Source organism: Centruroides vittatus, unplaced genomic scaffold, assembly GCF_030686945.1.
Source record: "Centruroides vittatus isolate TY-2023 unplaced genomic scaffold, ASM3068694v2 scaffold_861, whole genome shotgun sequence".
NCBI classification, from domain to species: domain Eukaryota; kingdom Metazoa; phylum Arthropoda; class Arachnida; order Scorpiones; family Buthidae; genus Centruroides; species Centruroides vittatus.
In genome coordinates, this window is record NW_027122718.1 from 2,588,712 (window position 1) to 2,597,328 (window position 8,617).

General features: G+C 37.1%; 1 protein-coding gene across 1 annotated transcript in view; it reads right to left on the bottom strand.

Annotated features, from left to right (window-relative positions):
• Nucleotides 1-1,609, bottom strand: part of LOC136990203 (BLOC-2 complex member HPS3) — a 69,337-nt gene extending 67,728 nt beyond the window's left edge. Inside the window, exons 1-2 of the mRNA XM_067288578.1 lie at nt 1,581-1,609; nt 74-219 (exon numbers count right to left, since the gene is read on the bottom strand). The gene's annotated coding sequence lies outside the window, so the exon portion shown is untranslated. The remainder of the gene's footprint in view (nt 1-73; nt 220-1,580) is intronic.
• Between the last annotated feature and the right edge of the window lie 7,008 nt (nt 1,610-8,617).

The following is an 8,617-nucleotide window of genomic DNA, read 5'->3' on the forward strand; positions in this document are numbered from 1 at the left end:
TAATAAAATCATCATAAATCTAGATGAATAAAATACAGCATTCAAATCTTTTAAAACCAATTATTATACATACCTCCACTAGCTCTAGCAATAGCATGTTCTCTATATGATGATATACAAAGAACTGTAAACCTTTCCTTATGTAAATTCACTTTAGCATCTTCATACAAAGTTTCTACTTAGCAAATATATGCATTGCATTAATTACATCTCAGAATTCTGTAAAATAAACATTATCTTTTACTTTATCTTTATACTTTATCTCTTACAAAAGAAACATTATTTTGAACTATTTTTGTATCTTATCATTCAATATATTTTAATCTTTCCAATATTGCTAACCAAAGAACATCATCATTAATGTACAAATATAGAATTTGCCATCCACATATAATTTATTACATAAATACAGTTGAACCTGTCTATCTCTAATCTCGTGGGAACAACAGAAAAATTTGAAACAGAGGAAACAGTAATAGGTTTGATTGGAGGTATAGTATTTCATTAATACAAAACATACCTGAATTATGTATAAATAAAACATTTTTGACATACCTTAACAGAAAGTTTGTCAATAGTTTCCGATGTCTGACTTTCTTCAATCAATAAGGTGCAAACCAAACTCATAGACAATCAAAGAAAAGCAATGTAAATTAATTGTAACTATGTATTGTATTGCAAGAGATGTTTCTCAACTGCAATTTATACTATCAAAAGGTAGTTGTCGAGCTTTGAAATTGATACTTTAATCCATAATTTGAAATATAGAGGTTTTGAGAGGAAATTATTCAAGATAAACATGGAAAATATATTGAATTTAGACTGAAAATGCAGGAGATAATAAATTTTGGGATAAACATGTTTGAGGTAGACAGGTTCAACCACATTTAATCTTTATAGTACCATTTTAAATTTATTATAAAATTTATACCATTTTCTTTATTTATATTAAATTTATTTCCAAACAAATGCAATTTCTTGTTTGTATACTCAGAATGATCATCATTAATATAAATATTTGACACTTGTATAATTTGTTATCCATCAACAAAACATGGAATACTAAGACACTGAAATTTCAATATTTAAACTCAACCTGAAGGAAATCTTAAAAATAAGGCATTGCTGCAATAAGCTATTTGTTCTAGAACACAAGATACCATTATAATTAACATGCATTAAATAGCAATGAAGGTAGAAGTTATTTTTTAGGTCATTGAAGAATATACACAGATCTAAAAGTAACTTCTACTTAATGAATATGTATTTCTAAATATCACACGATGTATTAAATTTCCAAGTCATTTAACAGATGTTTCTGAGGTTGCTTTTTATGTACATAAAAATAAAATAATTGTTTTTTTGTGTATACGATCCTACAAAGCGTTATATGCAATAGAAAACACGTGCTCTCCAGAATTTAAATACCTCTAGGAGTTTTCTCGTTTATATCAAACGCGGCGCTGTTTCTAGAATGACAAGGTTTAATTTTATGTATTTATTTATTAAAACTGATTTTTAAAAATATTTTCAATCATAAATCAATTCACGTGCAGCGCGTGAAATATTTTCAAACTAACCGTGAGATACGTCAAAAATTGAAAACAATCCTCTCCATATTCGTGAGAACTTTACTTTTGAAATATCGCCCTCTTTCGGAAATAATAGTAACTAATATTACTAAATATTTATTTAATAGTAATCTGACAAGGAGGAGGTCTTTTATGGAAAACTGGCCTTGCCCATTTAAGTGTTACTAACGTGAAGAAAACACGGAAAACTCCACATGCCAATCTATTGAAGAAGTACGAACCCACTCAGCGAGAGTACACGTGGGAATAATGAAAGGAGAACGACTAAGGAAATCCTTGTTGTAGCAAATGTATATACATTTGAATCTGCTAGTTTTTCAATAGTTTTTTTTAATATTATATGAAAACTATTTTATGGCAGGAGACCATATTTAGCATTTTGAACGGAACAGTACTTCCTCCCCTCTGTCCCGGCCGTCCTGTCGTTTTAGTAAAATTTGCACTTTTGTCCCGTTCTTGAACATCAAAGAAACTCTTCAATTTGTACCTTAAACAGAATTGCAGATTGTATTCCGTACTGGTAATTTGTTAGAAAATGTTTATTCTGTGTCGATAAGGATCATAAATTTGAATGGATAGCAATGAAGTAGAAATAGCATAAAATACAGAAGGTTGATCACGTTCCATAATGCCAATTTGCATATTACCTCTTAGTTCCAGTTATAGGAAGTAGAATAAAATAAACTGGCTCACGTGCTGCTGTATATTCTGAGTTCTACTTTTGTTAACCTTTACTCGAATTCCCGCACTCATGCATTTACACGTCAAGCGCCTCGTTCTCTGTAATTCGACACAACGAAACAACCCGAACACTCGCTTCCCACAAATCCAACCTCTGGGTCCTCGTCCCGGGAAGTGGAAACGCCAATTTTAAAGATTAAAACACTTTAAATTGGCGGCCGAAGGGGCTCTGGTAATCACACATCTTGCATGGACTAAATGGAATTTTATACATTCACATCAGTAATCGCTTTGCGATGAATTTTTCTGTTAAATCTCTGTAAATTTATTATGGTAAGAAATTATCTGCGCACCAATCTCGCTCGTATTTCAGTACTTTTTTAAAACTCTTTCCGTCCTGTTGGCACTAAGAGGGCCTTTTTTAGAAAGCCCATTATGGGTTCGGCCAGGCCCACAATGGGGCGACCGCGTGGTAGGGGCGGGGCCCGACATATCCGAACGGACCATCCCCCGAAAAATTCCTGGGGATTACTCGACCCGTTCGGATTCGATGCTGGGTCCCCCAGAGCGGTAGGCTGCCACCTTGACCGCTCGCCCATCCGTATTTCAGTATTGCTAACTCTTACCTAAGATCATCAATTAAAGATCTTCGTGCTCATCGTATATTTCATCACACTTGTAATATGGCAGCCGGTGATTTTTTGTTTTGTTTTGTTTACGGAGGGCCGTTTTAATCTTACCACTCGTCGGTTTCTGAAGATCCACAGTTTGGACTGCCGGACTGTCTTGACACACCAGGTACAGATCGCCCCGCCCCGGGTTCTTCAACAACCCGAATTTGATGTCAGAGCGGTATACTGAAGTCTTAACAGCTCAAACATCCGGCCGTCACCTTGCTATACCAGGTGTTGAAAGTATAACAAGTAGCGACACTTCCATATAAACAGTTTCTTATTGTACGCAGGACACTTGTACATAAATTGTTTTTAGTTGGTATGCAATGTACCATATCTCTTACACAATATATTATTTCGGTGAGAAATTGACACCATTTTGTTCACGACGCGTTTTAGGATCTTAATAGCCAATTATTTCTAACACGACCGGATTTCAACGAATCTATCCAAACGTGGCCAAACATATAAGACATAGAAAAGATGGATGGGAGGCGGACAAAGTCTCGCTTGGAACGACTCGTGGCCGGTTTTGGCAGGTATGCACAGTGCCGTAACTAGGGCGGTGCCAACGGTGCCCAGGCACAGGGCGCAGATCCTGGGGGGGCGTAGAAATAACATGAACCAAATTTTATATCATAGTTTTGGGGCGTAGTTACAGAAGCTCGCACCGGGGGCATAAAAGACTAGTTACGACGCTGGGTATGCAGTGCGTGCATGCACGATGGCAGCCCAGGGTTTTGAATTTACTCGCGATCAGCATTCATAGTGCATTAAAAAATGTAATTTTTCATACTGTAAATATAGTAATCAACTGGCTCCTGCCGATCGTTATCTAACTCCTTTCGGGAGAGACCTTTTTGAACGATGTGTAGTTAATCGGGACATGCCGCCCCTAAGCTTTCTATATTTGGTCTTGAGTTTCGTGTATCGAACTCCGTTCTCGAGATTAAGGACAGGCATACGGAAGGACGACAGTGGGAATTTATAGGTCTTAAATTTTTTCAAATTGTAACCCAATTTAAATAAACAAAGAGGTGTGCACCAACGTTGTTAATTTAAATAAATTTTTATATACACATATTCATATACTAAATGAGAAATATTTCATTTTAGTTTGCAGCTTCTATTTCATGGCGGCGCAGAAAGGATGCTATTATCAACGGGGAGGTTTGATTTGAATAAAATTAAAATTAATATATATCAAATATTTTAATGGATTTTTTTACCTCTTGTCAACTACATGAAACTATCGATAGTACGCTCTCATGGGTTGGCTTGGGTTTTGAATTTACTCGCGATCAGCATTGATAGGGGCGGTCAAATATGTGTAGCACGCAGGCGGCTAACAGTCCAAAACATGTCCTGGTGGCGTTGACAAAAAAAGAATTCTACTTGCAGGTCAACATCCGCCTCCTAAATATTGTATTATTTTCCATTATCAGAAATTTCTTCAACGACAGCTACCGTGAGAAACTAAATTCATTCCACATTAAATAAATGTTCTAAAAACTGAAACATGAGAAATAATTTCCTCGGGCTACAAAGTATTAATTAATCATACCATTTGTCTTGGTTCTAAGGGTGATCACCTTAAGCAGGTCCTACTATAAAATTTCAAATTGTATGTCTGCAAAGACTTCAACTAAGTATGAGTTTATTTAACATTAACTAAATATCTGATCAAAAATATGCTTTTTCCGAAATTCGTTAAAATTTTATTAAAAAAAAATTAGTTTATTTTTACTTAAAATTTATTACTTTAAATAAATAAATGGGTGTACTATAGATTACCACCTATTGAATTTTAGGACTTTGATTATATATTTGAACTCAGGGGACCGAGACGAGTTCAACAGTACCGTATTTTTGGACCGGAGACGAAAAATAAAAAAGTCATACATTTTTAATGCTCTCATGAAGACGGCACCATAGTTGCTAGTACTGCCATCTTGCGGTAAAGTCTGCAAACCATGACGTCAGACTACGGTCATCTCCAGGAGGGTTAAACACGCGATACGAGAGCGGAGAGAGCGACGCGACTTCCGATCATCGCGCGATCGTCATTTCGGTTAATGTTACTTAATTATGGCAGCCGTTCCCACTGTTCGTGCTCACGACTGACCTCCCGGAGGGGAGCCGCCGGCAGGCCGCCATGTGCTAAACGTCACTAGTTATTGATTCACGGTAGTTTTGAACAAAGTAAAAAAAAAGGGGGGGAAACGTCTACTAAAGGCAATTTTAACGGCAAGCGACGCGACTCCCAATCGCGATAGCGAGGCCGACTTAGCGGAGAGAGCGACGCGACTCCCTATCATCGCGCGATCGCTGGAAAAAAGTATGATAACTATTTTATTTTTCGTCTCCGGTCCAAAAGTAGGTTATCGTTGAACTCGTCTCGGTCTCCTGAGTTCAGATATATACCCAAAGACCCGAAATTCCATAGGTGGTAATCTATAGTATCCCCTAAGATAATTAAAGGAACAGGATTAACTATATACAGGGTTCCTACTCAAATTTTTCTTTTAAATTCCATGACATTCCCTGACCAACGTTGTACAAATTCTCCGACAATACAGCACATTGACAAAATAAAACAGCATACGACTTACTATGCAAATATGCTATTGCTTCTTTGACCTTTTAGTTATTTTTTCTAATTAACAGTAACATAATTTATATAACTGCTGAATAATTAAAATTAAATATAAAATGTTTTATTAAATTAATCCACAACCATAAATCTATGTAGCTTTGAAAAAATAAAAAGCCATTATTTATTGATCTATGTAGAAAAGTATATATTTATTGAATTTATCTCTTAAGAAATTTCTTGAACTTTATAAAATATTAATAAACGGGGTAGAAAGATCAGAAATTGTTTTTATAACAAAATCACATAACAGATGGCGCCACACACGATTCTATTTATTATATCGTAGTTAAAAACACAAAAGTTATTTTCTAAATAAAATCTCACTTAAGCCGAGAAAGTTGCGCAACTAATTGTTGGGTTTTTTGACTATAAAAAAGAAAAATTAAACTATAATTTGACTATAAAATAAAATCCTATCTTCAATCCTTATAAAAAGGTCGAGTTTTGGCGGTTGGTCGAACGAACTTGTTTAAGAAGGTTGTCTTGGTCTCGCTGTTTCATCGCCGGACGTCGAAGGAGTTTACGACTAGCCGAATCTCAGGGATTGCTTCGCAAGGGGCAAGATTCTAGATGTGTGTGAGGGGGTCAAGACCTTAACAGGGCTGTAGAGCATATTGATAGGAACAAAAAAAGTCTAATAAACCATGGGTGTGCGGGTCGAGAGATGAACTTGAGAAGCGCAAACAGGAAACAGCGAAATCTGAGGCGAGAAAGGTGGAACTCGTGTTAGAATGGGGTAGACAACGTAATGAGGCCCGTAACTCTGAGAACAGTGCAGTCAAGGAAAATTTTGACGACTGCACGGAGAGTAAAAGGGGCTCTTCCCAAAATGCAGGAAGGAAAGAAGGCAGTGCCATTGTGGTTTGGTATGGTCGAAATAGTTCTGGAGACCTACAAGGTCCCGGAAGAACTACAGAGGTAAATAGTTCTGAGTGTACTATTGGAAAAATGCAAAGTGGTGCTAACAAGATTGTCGGTAGATAAAGTCAGACACTACCCCTCTTTAGGCAAGAGCCACTCATTACCAAGGGAAAGGTAATAGAACAGGGAGACATCTTGACAGCGAGGGTGGGGATAGCCGTCCGACCCTTGGAACAAGAAACTGAAAAGATATTGGAAGCGACTAGGTTAGTCGAGAATGTCGAGACAGATAGGGAGATTGCCACAGAACAGTTGGACTCTAAACAAAAGCAGTGCGCGGCCCAGTACGAGTTAAAGGCACAGCCCAAGGAGAGTAGGGTAGAAGATACGACCCTGATTACGAAGAGGTATCCTGATAACAAATTGGATGACAGACGGGAAGGGCTCGCTGCAATAGGAAAACAAGAGCACAAAGACGATTTTGAAGTGAGGCTAGAAGACAGAGGGACAAAGATCCAGGTAAATAGGAAGCCCTGTAACCAAGCCTATGGCGTTGGGGTAATATTAGACAGGGACCAGCTCCCGGGAGATAGAGGCTCTGTTGATTCAGCACTCGGATGACCGAGGGCAGGAAGACGGGGAAATTAACAAAGTACCACTACGTTCACCATCTGCGGCACGGGACAAACTTTCTAATGCTTCGAAGGAGTATCAATTAGGAAATGAGTTAGCCAGGTCCTTCGGGAAATGGCTGGACGCAGCCTTGGTGACCGTCCCACTAGTGCAAAGGGAGGAAGGCGGCGGGGAATCCCAGAAAGCTCAGATAGAGACTCACGTAAACACTAATGAGCCTGGGGAGGCGATTAGAACAGCCGAATTAGCAGGTGGGGAGAACCGACTTGCTGCAGTAGTCGATCCGAGAGCGGAGATAGCAAACCTCGGGGAGTCAAGAGTCCTTTTGTCGGGAACGCAGACTAAAGAACGAGTTCAGTTAGCCAAAGTCTACGGACAGTGAGTAGATGCAGTTTTGGTAATTGACCCAGTAGTTCAAGGGAAGGATACAACTTTAATGTACTTTAACACTTTAATTGGTTATGTGTTTTTAAGAGATTGGTCGTTATGAATGATAGAGGTGGGAATTATATACCCCATCATTCATAATGACCAATCTCTTGAAAACACATGACCAATTAAATCGTTAGAGTACTGTACATTTAAGTTATTTCCATTACGGATATTATGTAAAAAACATTATTGTGATGTAAAAGTATTGTTAACAATTATCAATTTAATTGTAAGGATCAACATTATTAAATCCATTGTATCGTCTAGATTTTTGCAAGAACTGAAGATAATTAATTCAGGATGATTTTGAAAGATATACTTGTTTTTACACTAATACGAGTAACTGGATGCCTGTTAAGATGTTTCGTTGTCCGCAGTAAGTATAGTACAGGAATGAGCAATGATTAAAGTTACTTCAAGCAGTTTAGTTAATTAAATTAAATTACTTTTCTAGTAGGTTCCATAATGAATATAATATACAAACGAAACCGTTATAAGACAAAACAGGAATGAGGACCACTGGCACTTTTAAGATATCTTGGCGATAGGGTCGAGTTACACACAACAGTGACTGTTTGATGCAGTAATATCGATAAATATCACACATAGCCAATCAGAGTTTCATCTACGACACTTGTATGATTGACAGAATACAGATCACGTGTCGTAGATGAAACTCTGATTGGCTATGTGTGATATTTATCGATGCTTACTGCACTGTGCTGGCACGTCACTGTTGTGTGTAACTTGACCCTTAGTCTTCAAAAATCTATTCGATATGCCATCTCAAAATATGTATCTGGACTTCTATGCCCGATAATTGGCAGGATATCCTTTAATGGTTATATATTCTTGGACACAATAGCCGCAATTTTCTTGCTGTTAATAGGAAAATTTATTCATTGATGGTGGTGTTGAAGTCCAAGAAACAAAAAAGCTATATTCGTATTGATCCAAAGTTACAATATTTCATGGACTTCTATGCCCGATAATCATTAATAAGATCTATGGTAACAAATCATAATTATTGTAAATTTTAGATGAAATTATAAAATAAAATATAGTTTAAAAGAAAGTCAAAAAAAACA